This window comes from Aphelocoma coerulescens (assembly GCF_041296385.1).
Source record: "Aphelocoma coerulescens isolate FSJ_1873_10779 chromosome Z unlocalized genomic scaffold, UR_Acoe_1.0 ChrZ, whole genome shotgun sequence".
Classification (NCBI taxonomy): domain Eukaryota; kingdom Metazoa; phylum Chordata; class Aves; order Passeriformes; family Corvidae; genus Aphelocoma; species Aphelocoma coerulescens.
The window spans coordinates 21,616,739-21,630,407 of NW_027184085.1; positions in this window are offsets into that span (position 1 = coordinate 21,616,739).

Consider the following 13,669-nt stretch of genomic DNA (forward strand, 5'->3'; position numbering starts at 1 on the left):
CCCTTCTGCAAAAAGAGGTAGTCGTCAAAAGATGGTATCCCAGCCTCAAGTATGTTGCTGCTTTGGCACATCTGCTCTGCCTACTTTAGCAGAGACTCTGACCCTGGAAATTTTCCAATGCAATTGCCAAAGGAATTTGAGAATGGAATATTTTTCGGATGTTTGGTGACAATTTGAGGGTTTTTTTGTAAGAACAGCAACAAGCAATTTTTCTTTGAATTAATGGCTACTGTGCTTGTTGTATCTTTACTGCTAATTTAACTAGTTCCTTTAGAGTACTTTGTACTTGCAAAATGTGTATATCATTTATTATTGCCCCTGCCCAGAGGAAATCACAGTGTATATCAGATAACGTACAACACAATGAGGACACAGTGAACAATGAAAAGTCAAAATTCTGCAGCTTACAATTGTGACTGTTGCATCAGTCATAAGGCTTTTCTCAGTTTATACAGTTTGTCATACTAGCCAAGAAATGGAAATGGAGTTGACAAGGCAAGTTGAAAGAAGCACATCCTGAGATGTGAAACAAAAGCACTTTTTAATGTAACTTTAATCTTTGAGCTGTTCTTCATTTGTGGCTAGTTTGCTGCAAGTTGTAAGATGCCTAGGTCCCACAACCACTAATTTTATGCAGCTTCACTTGCTTAAGGCCAGAATTTGGTATGGAAAAATAATTCATCTTTATTTCTTGACTGCACTGGTATGTTTTATTTTTGATCAGTTTTTTCTAGCCAAACTAATTCAACCATACACAAGACTGAGACATCCTAGCCAGGTCTTGGGAAAACCAAAGAAAAATCTGAGGCTCACATCTTTCTCTCAGACTGTTTTTTTCCCCAGGCTGCTAAAGACTTTCCTCTGCATCTTGCAGATCTATATTATGTTCCTCTGATACCAGGAAATGTGTCTGAATCTCCTTTTAGGGCAGTTTGGGATAGGACAGTTAGCATGTTAGTATCATAAATAGAAGGCAAGAAGATAAGGGGCTAATGGGTATGTCTGAAACACCAACATCTGGATAGCCATGGAGCCAACCAAGGATTGTTGGCACTTACATGCCATGAGAAGGAACAACATGTGACTATAGAAAAGGCCCTGCAGACCTACAGCAGCACTTTTCTGGGGAAACATCTTTGTTCTAGTCCCTGCAGATAAGAACAACACAGTATAGCACAAGCACGGGAACTTTTCCCTTCCCTTCCCTTCCCTTCCCTTCCCTTCCCTTCCCTTCCCTTCCCTTCCCTTCCCTTCCCTTCCCTTCCCTTCCCTTCCCTTCCCTTCCCTTCCCTTCCCTTCCCTTCCCTTCCCTTCCCTTCCCTTCCCTTCCCTTCCCTTCCCTTCCCTTCCCTTCCCTTCCCTTCCCTTCCCTTCCCTTCCCTTCCCTTCCCTTCCCTTCCCTTCCCTTCCCTTCCCTTCCCTTCCCTTCCCTTCCCTTCCCTTCCCTTCCCTTCCCTTCCCTTCCCTTCCCTTCCCTTCCCTTCCCTTCCCTTCCCTTCCCTTCCCTTCCCGCACCTGCCCTTCCCTTCCCTTCCCTTCCCTTCCCTTCCCTTCCCTTCCCTTCCCTTCCCTTCCCTTCCCTTCCCTTCCCTTCCCTTCCCTTCCCTTCCCTTCCCTTCCCTTCCCTTCCCTTCCCTTCCCTTCCCTTCCCTTCCCTTCCCTTCCCTTCCCTTCCCTTCCCTTCCCTTCCCTTCCCTTCCCTTCCCTTCCCTTCCCTTCCCTTCCCTTCCCTTCCCTTCCCTTCCCTTCCCTTCCCTTCCCTTCCCTTCCCTTCCCTTCCCTTCCCTTCCCGCACCTGCCCTTCCCTTCCCTTCCCTTCCCTTCCCGCACCTGCCCTTCCCTTCCCTTCCCTTCCCTTCCCTTCCCTTCCCTTCCCTTCCCTTCCCTTCCCTTCCCTTCCCTTCCCTTCCCTTCCCTTCCCTTCCCTTCCCTTCCCTTCCCTTCCCTTCCCTTCCCTTCCCTTCCCTTCCCTTCCCTTCCCTTCCCTTCCCTTCCCTTCCCTTCCCTTCCCTTCCCTTCCCTTCCCTTCCCTTCCCTTCCCTTCCCTTCCCTTCCCTTCCCGCACCTTCCCTTCCCTTCCCTTCCCTTCCCTTCCCGCACCTTCCCTTCCCTTCCCTTCCCGCACCTTCCCTTCCCGCACCTTCCCTTCCCGCACCTTCCCTTCCCTTCCCGCACCTTCCCTTCCCTTCCCGCACCTTCCCGCACCTTCCCTTCCCTTCCCTTCCCTTCCCGCACCTTCCCTTCCCGCACCTGCCCTTCCCTTCCCTTCCCTTCCCTTCCCTTCCCTTCCCTTCCCTTCCCTTCCCTTCCCTTCCCTTCCCTTCCCTTCCCTTCCCTTCCCTTCCCTTCCCTTCCCTTCCCTTCCCTTCCCTTCCCTTCCCTTCCCTTCCCTTCCCTTCCCTTCCCTTCCCTTCCCTTCCCTTCCCGCACCTGCCCTTCCCTTCCCGCACCTGCCCTTCCCTTCCCTTCCCTTCCCTTCCCTTCCCTTCCCTTCCCTTCCCTTCCCTTCCCTTCCCTTCCCTTCCCTTCCCGCACCTGCCCTTCCCTTCCCTTCCCGCACCTGCCCTTCCCTTCCCTTCCCTTCCCTTCCCTTCCCTTCCCTTCCCTTCCCTTCCCTTCCCTTCCCTTCCCTTCCCTTCCCTTCCCTTCCCTTCCCTTCCCGCACCTGCCCTTCCCTTCCCTTCCCTTCCCTTCCCTTCCCTTCCCTTCCCTTCCCTTCCCTTCCCGCACCTGCCCTTCCCTTCCCTTCCCTTCCCTTCCCTTCCCTTCCCGCACCTTCCCTTCCCTTCCCTTCCCGCACCTTCCCTTCCCTTCCCTTCCCTTCCCTTCCCTTCCCTTCCCTTCCCTTCCCTTCCCTTCCCTTCCCTTCCCTTCCCTTCCCTTCCCTTCCCTTCCCTTCCCTTCCCTTCCCTTCCCTTCCCTTCCCTTCCCTTCCCTTCCCTTCCCTTCCCTTCCCTTCCCTTCCCTTCCCTTCCCTTCCCTTCCCTTCCCTTCCCTTCCCGCACCTGCCCTTCCCTTCCCTTCCCTTCCCTTCCCTTCCCTTCCCTTCCCTTCCCTTCCCTTCCCTTCCCTTCCCTTCCCTTCCCTTCCCTTCCCTTCCCTTCCCTTCCCTTCCCGCACCTTCCCTTCCCTTCCCTTCCCTTCCCTTCCCTTCCCTTCCCTTCCCTTCCCTTCCCTTCCCGCACCTTCCCTTCCCTTCCCTTCCCTTCCCTTCCCTTCCCTTCCCTTCCCTTCCCTTCCCTTCCCTTCCCTTCCCTTCCCTTCCCTTCCCTTCCCTTCCCTTCCCTTCCCTTCCCTTCCCTTCCCTTCCCTTCCCTTCCCTTCCCTTCCCTTCCCTTCCCTTCCCTTCCCTTCCCTTCCCTTCCCTTCCCTTCCCTTCCCTTCCTTCCCTTCCCGCACCTGCCCTTCCCTTCCCTTCCCTTCCCTTCCCTTCCCTTCCCTTCCCTTCCCGCACCTGCCCTTCCCTTCCCTTCCCTTCCCGCACCTGCCCTTCCCTTCCCTTCCCGCACCTGCCCTTCCCTTCCCTTCCCTTCCCGCACCTGCCCTTCCCTTCCCTTCCCTTCCCTTCCCTTCCCTTCCCTTCCCTTCCCTTCCCTTCCCTTCCCTTCCCTTCCCTTCCCTTCCCTTCCCTTCCCTTCCCTTCCCTTCCCTTCCCTTCCCTTCCCTTCCCTTCCCGCACCTTCCCGCACCTTCCCTTCCCTTCCCGCACCTTCCCTTCCCGCACCTTCCCTTCCCGCACCTTCCCTTCCCTTCCCTTCCCTTCCCTTCCCTTCCCTTCCCTTCCCTTCCCTTCCCTTCCCTTCCCTTCCCTTCCCTTCCCTTCCCGCACCTGCCCTTCCCGCACCTTCCCTTCCCTTCCCTTCCCTTCCCTTCCCTTCCCTTCCCTTCCCTTCCCTTCCCTTCCCTTCCCTTCCCTTCCCTTCCCTTCCCTTCCCTTCCCTTCCCTTCCCTTCCCTTCCCTTCCCTTCCCTTCCCTTCCCTTCCCTTCCCTTCCCTTCCCTTCCCTTCCCTTCCCTTCCCTTCCCTTCCCGCACCTGCCCTTCCCTTCCCTTCCCTTCCCTTCCCTTCCCTTCCCTTCCCTTCCCTTCCCTTCCCTTCCCTTCCCTTCCCTTCCCTTCCCTTCCCGCACCTGCCCTTCCCTTCCCTTCCCTTCCCTTCCCTTCCCTTCCCTTCCCTTCCCTTCCCTTCCCTTCCCTTCCCTTCCCTTCCCTTCCCTTCCCTTCCCTTCCCTTCCCTTCCCTTCCCTTCCCTTCCCTTCCCTTCCCTTCCCTTCCCTTCCCTTCCCTTCCCTTCCCTTCCCTTCCCTTCCCGCACCTGCCCTTCCCTTCCCTTCCCTTCCCTTCCCTTCCCGCACCTGCCCTTCCCTTCCCTTCCCTTCCCTTCCCTTCCCTTCCCTTCCCTTCCCTTCCCTTCCCTTCCCTTCCCTTCCCTTCCCTTCCCTTCCCTTCCCTTCCCTTCCCGCACCTGCCCTTCCCTTCCTGCACCTGCCCTTCCCTTCCCTTCCCTTCCCTTCCCTTCCCTTCCCGCACCTGCCCTTCCCTTCCTGCACCTGCCCTTCCCTTCCCTTCCCTTCCCTTCCCTTCCCTTCCCTTCCCTTCCCTTCCCTTCCCTTCCCTTCCCTTCCCTTCCCTTCCCTTCCCTTCCCTTCCCTTCCCTTCCCGCACCTGCCCTTCCCTTCCCGCACCTGCCCTTCCCTTCCCGCACCTGCCCTTCCCTTCCCGCACCTGCCCTTCCCTTCCCGCACCTGCCCTTCCCTTCCCTTCCCTTCCCTTCCCTTCCCTTCCCTTCCCTTCCCTTCCCTTCCCTTCCCTTCCCTTCCCTTCCCTTCCCGCACCTGCCCTTCCCTTCCCTTCCCTTCCCTTCCCTTCCTCCTTCCCTTCCCTTCCCTTCCCTTCCCTTCCCTTCCCTTCCCTTCCCTTCCCTTCCCTTCCCTTCCCTTCCCTTCCCTTCCCTTCCCTTCCCTTCTTCCCTTCCCTTCCCTTCCCTTCCCGCACCTTCCCTTCCCGCACCTTCCCTTCCCTTCCCGCACCTTCCCTTCCCTTCCCGCACCTTCCCTTCCCTTCCCGCACCTTCCCTTCCCTTCCCGCACCTTCCCTTCCCTTCCCGCACCTGCCCTTCCCTTCCCTTCCCTTCCCTTCCCTTCCCTTCCCTTCCCTTCCCTTCCCTTCCCTTCCCTTCCCTTCCCTTCCCTTCCCTTCCCTTCCCTTCCCTTCCCTTCCCTTCCCTTCCCTTCCCTTCCCTTCCCTTCCCTTCCCTTCCCTTCCCTTCCCTTCCCTTCCCTTCCCTTCCCTTCCCTTCCCTTCCCTTCCCTTCCCTTCCCTTCCCTTCCCTTCCCTTCCCTTCCCTTCCCTTCCCTTCCCTTCCCGCACCTTCCCTTCCCTTCCCTTCCCTTCCCTTCCCTTCCCTTCCCTTCCCTTCCCTTCCCTTCCCTTCCCTTCCCTTCCCTTCCCGCACCTGCCCTTCCCGCACCTGCCCTTCCCTTCCCTTCCCTTCCCTTCCCTTCCCTTCCCTTCCCTTCCCTTCCCTTCCCTTCCCTTCCCTTCCCGCACCTTCCCGCACCTTCCCTTCCCTTCCCGCACCTTCCCTTCCCTTCCCTTCCCTTCCCTTCCCTTCCCTTCCTTCCCTTCCCTTCCCTTCCCTTCCCTTCCCTTCCCTTCCCTTCCCGCACCTGCCCTTCCCTTCCCTTCCCTTCCCTTCCCTTCCCTTCCCTTCCCTTCCCTTCCCTTCCCTGCCCTTCCCTTCCCTTCCCTTCCCTTCCCTTCCCTTCCCTTCCCTTCCCTTCCCTTCCCTTCCCTTCCCTTCCCTTCCCTTCCCTTCCCTTCCCTTCCCTTCCCTTCCCTTCCCTTCCCTTCCCTTCCCTTCCCTTCCCTTCCCTTCCCTTCCCTTCCCTTCCCTTCCCGCACCTTCCCTTCCCTTCCCTTCCCTTCCCTTCCCTTCCCTTCCCTTCCCTTCCCTTCCCTTCCCGCACCTTCCCGCACCTTCCCGCACCTTCCCGCACCTTCCCGCACCTTCCCTTCCCTTCCCGCACCTTCCCTTCCCTTCCCTTCCCTTCCCTTCCCTTCCCGCACCTGCCCTTCCCTTCCCGCACCTGCCCTTCCCTTCCCTTCCCTTCCCTTCCCTTCCCTTCCCTTCCCTTCCCTTCCCTTCCCTTCCCTTCCCTTCCCTTCCCTTCCCTTCCCTTCCCTTCCCTTCCCTTCCCTTCCCTTCCCTTCCCTTCCCTTCCCTTCCCTTCCCTTCCCTTCCCTTCCCTTCCCTTCCCTTCCCTTCCCTTCCCTTCCCTTCCCTTCCCTTCCCTTCCCTTCCCTTCCCGCACCTGCCCTTCCCTTCCCTTCCCTTCCCTTCCCTTCCCGCACCTGCCCTTCCCTTCCCTTCCCTTCCCTTCCCTTCCCTTCCCTTCCCTTCCCTTCCCTTCCCTTCCCTTCCCTTCCCTTCCCTTCCCTTCCCTTCCCTTCCCTTCCCTTCCCGCACCTGCCCTTCCCTTCCCTTCCCTTCCCTTCCCTTCCCTTCCCTTCCCTTCCCTTCCCTTCCTTCCCTTCCCTTCCCTTCCCTTCCCTTCCCTTCCCTTCCCTTCCCTTCCCTTCCCTTCCCTTCCCTTCCCTTCCCTTCCCTTCCCTGCACCTTCCCTTCCCTTCCCTTCCCTTCCCTTCCCTTCCCTTCCCTTCCCTTCCCTTCCCTTCCCTTCCCTTCCCTTCCCTTCCCTTCCCTTCCCTTCCCTTCCCTTCCCTTCCCTTCCCTTCCCTTCCCGCACCTGCCCTTCCCTTCCCTTCCCTTCCCTTCCCTTCCCTTCCCTTCCCTTCCCTTCCCTTCCCTTCCCTTCCCTTCCCTTCCCTTCCCTTCCCGCACCTGCCCTTCCCTTCCCTTCCCTTCCCTTCCCTTCCCTTCCCTTCCCTTCCCTTCCCTTCCCTTCCCTTCCCTTCCCTTCCCTTCCCTTCCCTTCCCTTCCCTTCCCTTCCCTTCCCTTCCCTTCCCTTCCCTTCCCTTCCCTTCCCTTCCCTTCCCTTCCCTTCCCTTCCCGCACCTGCCCTTCCCTTCCCTTCCCTTCCCTTCCCTTCCCTTCCCTTCCCTTCCCTTCCCTTCCCTTCCCTTCCCTTCCCTTCCCTTCCCTTCCCTTCCCTTCCCTTCCCTTCCCTTCCCTTCCCTTCCCTTCCCTTCCCTTCCCTTCCCGCACCTTCCCTTCCCGCACCTTCCCTTCCCTTCCCTTCCCTTCCCTTCCCTTCCCTTCCCTTCCCTTCCCTTCCCTTCCCTTCCCTTCCCTTCCCTTCCCTTCCCTTCCCTTCCCTTCCCGCACCTGCCCTTCCCTTCCCTTCCCTTCCCTTCCCTTCCCTTCCCTTCCCTTCCCTTCCCGCACCTGCCCTTCCCTTCCCTTCCCTTCCCTTCCCTTCCCTTCCCTTCCCTTCCCTTCCCTTCCCTTCCCTTCCCTTCCCTTCCCTTCCCTTCCCTTCCCTTCCCTTCCCTTCCCTTCCCTTCCCGCACCTTCCCGCACCTTCCCGCACCTTCCCGCACCTTCCCTTCCCGCACCTTCCCTTCCCTTCCCTTCCCTTCCCTTCCCTTCCCTTCCCTTCCCTTCCCTTCCCTTCCCTTCCCTTCCCTTCCCTTCCCTTCCCTTCCCTTCCCTTCCCTTCCCTTCCCTTCCCGCACCTGCCCTTCCCTTCCCTTCCCTTCCCTTCCCTTCCCTTCCCTTCCCTTCCCTTCCCTTCCCTTCCCTTCCCTTCCCTTCCCTTCCCTTCCCTTCCCTTCCCTTCCCTTCCCGCACCTGCCCTTCCCTTCCCTTCCCTTCCCTTCCCTTCCCTTCCCTTCCCTTCCCTTCCCTTCCCTTCCCTTCCCTTCCCTTCCCTTCCCTTCCCTTCCCTTCCCTTCCCTTCCCTTCCCTTCCCTTCCCTTCCCTTCCCTTCCCTTCCCTTCCCTTCCCTTCCCTTCCCGCACCTGCCCTTCCCGCACCTGCCCTTCCCTTCCCTTCCCTTCCCTTCCCTTCCCTTCCCTTCCCTTCCCTTCCCTTCCCTTCCCTTCCCTTCCCTTCCCTTCCCGCACCTTCCCGCACCTTCCCTTCCCTTCCCTTCCCTTCCCGCACCTTCCCGCACCTTCCCGCACCTTCCCTTCCCTTCCCGCACCTTCCCTTCCCTTCCCGCACCTTCCCTTCCCGCACCTTCCCTTCCCTTCCCGCACCTTCCCTTCCCTTCCCTTCCCTTCCCTTCCCTTCCCTTCCCTTCCCTTCCCTTCCCTTCCCTTCCCTTCCCTTCCCTTCCCTTCCCTTCCCTTCCCTTCCCTTCCCTTCCCTTCCCTTCCCTTCCCGCACCTTCCCTTCCCTTCCCTTCCCTTCCCTTCCCGCACCTTCCCTTCCCTTCCCTTCCCTTCCCTTCCCTTCCCTTCCCTTCCCTTCCCTTCCCTTCCCTTCCCTTCCCTTCCCTTCCCTTCCCTTCCCTTCCCTTCCCTTCCCTTCCCTTCCCTTCCCTTCCCTTCCCTTCCCTTCCCTTCCCTTCCCTTCCCTTCCCTTCCCTTCCCTTCCCTTCCCTTCCCTTCCCTTCCCTTCCCTTCCCTTCCCTTCCCTTCCCTTCCCTTCCCTTCCCTTCCCTTCCCTTCCCTTCCCTTCCCGCACCTGCCCTTCCCTTCCCTTCCCGCACCTTCCCGCACCTTCCCTTCCCGCACCTTCCCTTCCCTTCCCGCACCTTCCCTTCCCGCACCTTCCCTTCCCGCACCTTCCCTTCCCGCACCTTCCCTTCCCTTCCCTTCCCGCACCTGCCCTTCCCTTCCCTTCCCTTCCCTTCCCTTCCCTTCCCGCACCTGCCCTTCCCTTCCCTTCCCTTCCCGCACCTGCCCTTCCCTTCCCTTCCCGCACCTGCCCTTCCCTTCCCTTCCCTTCCCTTCCCTTCCCTTCCCTTCCCTTCCCTTCCCTTCCCTTCCCTTCCCTTCCCTTCCCTTCCCTTCCCTTCCCTTCCCTTCCCTTCCCTTCCCTTCCCTTCCCTTCCCTTCCCTTCCCTTCCCTTCCCTTCCCTTCCCTTCCCTTCCCTTCCCTTCCCGCACCTTCCCGCACCTTCCCTTCCCTTCCCTTCCCTTCCCTTCCCTTCCCTTCCCTTCCCTTCCCTTCCCTTCCCTTCCCTTCCCTTCCCTTCCCTTCCCTTCCCTTCCCTTCCCTTCCCTTCCCTTCCCTTCCCTTCCCTTCCCTTCCCTTCCCTTCCCTTCCCGCACCTGCCCTTCCCTTCCCTTCCCTTCCCTTCCCTTCCCTTCCCTTCCCTTCCCTTCCCTTCCCTTCCCTTCCCTTCCCTTCCCTTCCCTTCCCTTCCCTTCCCGCACCTGCCCTTCCCTTCCCTTCCCTTCCCTTCCCTTCCCTTCCCTTCCCTTCCCTTCCCTTCCCTTCCCTTCCCTTCCCTTCCCTTCCCTTCCCTTCCCTTCCCTTCCCTTCCCTTCCCTTCCCTTCCCGCACCTTCCCTTCCCTTCCCGCACCTTCCCTTCCCTTCCCTTCCCTTCCCTTCCCTTCCCTTCCCTTCCCTTCCCTTCCCTTCCCTTCCCTTCCCTTCCCTTCCCTTCCCTTCCCTTCCCTTCCCTTCCCTTCCCTTCCCTTCCCTTCCCTTCCCTTCCCTTCCCTTCCCTTCCCGCACCTGCCCTTCCCTTCCCTTCCCTTCCCTTCCCTTCCCTTCCCTTCCCTTCCCTTCCCTTCCCTTCCCTTCCCTTCCCTTCCCTTCCCTTCCCTTCCCTTCCCTTCCCTTCCCTTCCCTTCCCTTCCCTTCCCTTCCCTTCCCTTCCCTTCCCTTCCCTTCCCTTCCCTTCCCTTCCCTTCCCTTCCCGCACCTGCCCTTCCCTTCCCTTCCCTTCCCTTCCCTTCCCTTCCCTTCCCTTCCCTTCCCTTCCCTTCCCTTCCCTTCCCTTCCCTTCCCTTCCCTTCCCTTCCCTTCCCTTCCCTTCCCTTCCCTTCCCGCACCTGCCCTTCCCTTCCCTTCCCTTCCCTTCCCTTCCCTTCCCTTCCCTTCCCTTCCCTTCCCTTCCCTTCCCTTCCCTTCCCTTCCCTTCCCTTCCCTTCCCTTCCCTTCCCTTCCCTTCCCTTCCCTTCCCTTCCCTTCCCTTCCCTTCCCTTCCCGCACCTGCCCTTCCCTTCCCTTCCCGCACCTGCCCTTCCCTTCCCTTCCCTTCCCTTCCCTTCCCTTCCCTTCCCTTCCCTTCCCTTCCCGCACCTGCCCTTCCCTTCCCTTCCCTTCCCGCACCTTCCCGCACCTTCCCTTCCCTTCCCGCACCTTCCCTTCCCGCACCTTCCCTTCCCGCACCTTCCCTTCCCTTCCCTTCCCTTCCCTTCCCTTCCCTTCCCTTCCCTTCCCGCACCTTCCCTTCCCTTCCCTTCCCTTCCCTTCCCTTCCCTTCCCTTCCCTTCCCTTCCCGCACCTGCCCTTCCCTTCCCTTCCCTTCCCTTCCCTTCCCTTCCCTTCCCTTCCCTTCCCTTCCCTTCCCTTCCCTTCCCTTCCCTTCCCTTCCCTTCCCTTCCCTTCCCTTCCCTTCCCTTCCCTTCCCTTCCCTTCCCTTCCCTTCCCTTCCCTTCCCTTCCCTTCCCTTCCCTTCCCTTCCCTTCCCGCACCTTCCCTTCCCGCACCTTCCCTTCCCGCACCTTCCCTTCCCGCACCTTCCCTTCCCGCACCTTCCCTTCCCGCACCTTCCCTTCCCGCACCTTCCCTTCCCTTCCCTTCCCGCACCTGCCCTTCCCGCACCTGCCCTTCCCGCACCTGCCCTTCCCTTCCCGCACCTGCCCTTCCCTTCCCGCACCTGCCCTTCCCTTCCCTTCCCTTCCCGCACCTGCCCTTCCCTTCCCCCACCTGCCCTTCCCTTCCCTTCCCTTCCCGCACCTGCCCTTCCCTTCCCTTCCCTTCCCTTCCCTTCCCTTCCCTTCCCTTCCCTTCCCTTCCCTTCCCTTCCCTTCCCTTCCCTTCCCTTCCCTTCCCTTCCCTTCCCTTCCCTTCCCTTCCCTTCCCTTCCCTTCCCTTCCCTTCCCTTCCCTTCCCTTCCCTTCCCTTCCCTTCCCTTCCCTTCCCTTCCCTTCCCTTCCCTTCCCTTCCCTTCCCTTCCCTTCCCGTCCCTTCCCTTCCCTTCCCGCACCTTCCCTTCCCGCACCTTCCCTTCCCGCACCTTCCCTTCCCGCACCTTCCCTTCCCGCACCTTCCCTTCCCGCACCTTCCCTTCCCTTCCCGCACCTTCCCTTCCCTTCCCGCACCTTCCCTTCCCGCACCTTCCCTTCCCTTCCCTTCCCTTCCCTTCCCTTCCCTTCCCTTCCCTTCCCTTCCCTTCCCTTCCCTTCCCTTCCCTTCCCTTCCCTTCCCTTCCCTTCCCTTCCCTTCCCTTCCCTTCCCTTCCCTTCCCTTCCCTTCCCTTCCCTTCCCTTCCCTTCCCTTCCCTTCCCTTCCCTTCCCTTCCCTTCCCTTCCCTTCCCTTCCCTTCCCTTCCCTTCCCTTCCCTTCCCTTCCCTTCCCTTCCCTTCCCGCACCTTCCCTTCCCGCACCTTCCCTTCCCGCACCTTCCCTTCCCGCACCTTCCCTTCCCTTCCCGCACCTTCCCTTCCCGCACCTTCCCTTCCCGCACCTTCCCTTCCCTTCCCTTCCCTTCCCTTCCCTTCCCTTCCCTTCCCTTCCCTTCCCTTCCCTTCCCGCACCTGCCCTTCCCGCACCTGCCCTTCCCTTCCCGCACCTGCCCTTCCCTTCCCGCACCTGCCCTTCCCTTCCCTTCCCTTCCCGCACCTGCCCTTCCCTTCCCGCACCTGCCCTTCCCTTCCCTTCCCGCACCTGCCCTTCCCGCACCTGCCCTTCCCTTCCCTTCCCGCACCTGCCCTTCCCTTCCCTTCCCTTCCCGCACCTGCCCTTCCCTTCCCTTCCCTTCCCTTCCCTTCCCTTCCCTTCCCTTCCCTTCCCTTCCCTTCCCTTCCCTTCCCTTCCCTTCCCTTCCCTTCCCTTCCCTTCCCTTCCCTTCCCTTCCCTTCCCTTCCCTTCCCTTCCCTTCCCTTCCCTTCCCTTCCCTTCCCTTCCCTTCCCTTCCCTTCCCTTCCCGCACCTTCCCGCACCTTCCCGCACCTTCCCTTCCCTTCCCGCACCTTCCCGCACCTTCCCTTCCCGCACCTTCCCTTCCCGCACCTTCCCTTCCCGCACCTTCCCTTCCCTTCCCTTCCCTTCCCTTCCCTTCCCTTCCCTTCCCTTCCCTTCCCTTCCCTTCCCTTCCCTTCCCTTCCCTTCCCTTCCCGCACCTTCCCGCACCTTCCCGCACCTTCCCTTCCCTTCCCGCACCTTCCCGCACCTTCCCTTCCCGCACCTTCCCTTCCCGCACCTTCCCTTCCCGCACCTTCCCTTCCCTCTTCCCTTCCCTTCTCTTTCTCTTCCTTTCTCTCTCTTTCTCTCTTCCCATCTTTAATTAATCTCTTCTGTTCTGTCCCTTCCTTCTCACTTTACCCCTTTAACAAAAACCCTCTGCCATGTGTTTATATAGCAGGTCAGGGACTAACCTACAAATTCTCATGCTGAGTGTGCACTTTACTAATAAAATTTTTTGCGGATCCTCTGACTTCTATAATTTCTTTTGGCCAAAAGCGTTTACAAATTTTGAGTGCTTCCTTCCATTAAAGGTAGGACATTACACCACATTATTAAGAAATCATCCTGACTTTGGTAATGACACTTGATTGGAGTGCTAGATTAAGAAATTAATTAATTTATGTCCTTGTTCCCAGTGCAAAAGCTAGTTGTCAGCCATATGTAGTCAGAGTCCCACCTCCCCTTAAAAGTTCTTACTTTCTGATGTTTCCCTATCAAATCCTCTTAGCATTTGAAAAGTTCTTGTGATTCCCTTCATTCATTTATGAATACAATGGCCTCTTATTTGCCTAAACCTTGATTATAATAGGGTTTGCTGGAATGATTAAAGGATCTCTTCTCAAGACATTTGTCATTCTCATGCTACAGGTAACATTTTCACAAGCTCCCTTTCATCCTCTTTCCCATTATCTGTGGTTCTGCAACACTGAGATCTCTTGCATGAAATCATCTCTGGTAAAAATCCTGTCGTTCCATAATTTCATGTTAATACTTGCTCCTAGAAGCCAACATTCTCCTGCAGGGCGGATGCTATCCCTGGCATCAGTATGATGTCAGAGTCCGTGGTGCTTTGTCAGTGATTGCACATGTACACACACACACGCCTGCTCTCTGTACTAGCACACTAATAGTACAGGTGAAATATTTTAAAGAGCATACTCCTTTTACACTGTTCAATCACATTAAAACTGTTACTAGGGTCAGGGTGCAAAGCTCTCAAAGCCTGAAGACCTGCCTAGGACACCCTTTGATCCTCAGCACTCAATTAGGGAAGATCTCCCGTACTGAGCTGATGCAAAATCATTTAATGTTCTTATAATCTCTTCTGGTTTTATATCAGCCTTCTTTTTAAATTGAATGCAATGGAAGCATGCACTGCTCTTCCTTCTGATCTCAAGGAGGTTGTTGGAATGCTGTTCTGCAGTCTCCATAGAAGGAAGAGGCTATCTTGGGGGTTGGGAGCCTCATCCATGCAGCAGGGCTGCAAACTCTGCAGGAGCTTGATGGTGTAGCATGGCTTTGGTACCAGCAAAGTTTCCTGCTGTTCAGAAGGGCCAGTTATTTCTGACCAAATTTGAAGGGAGAAAGCTGAATGCCCCAGAAACAAATGCAGCTCC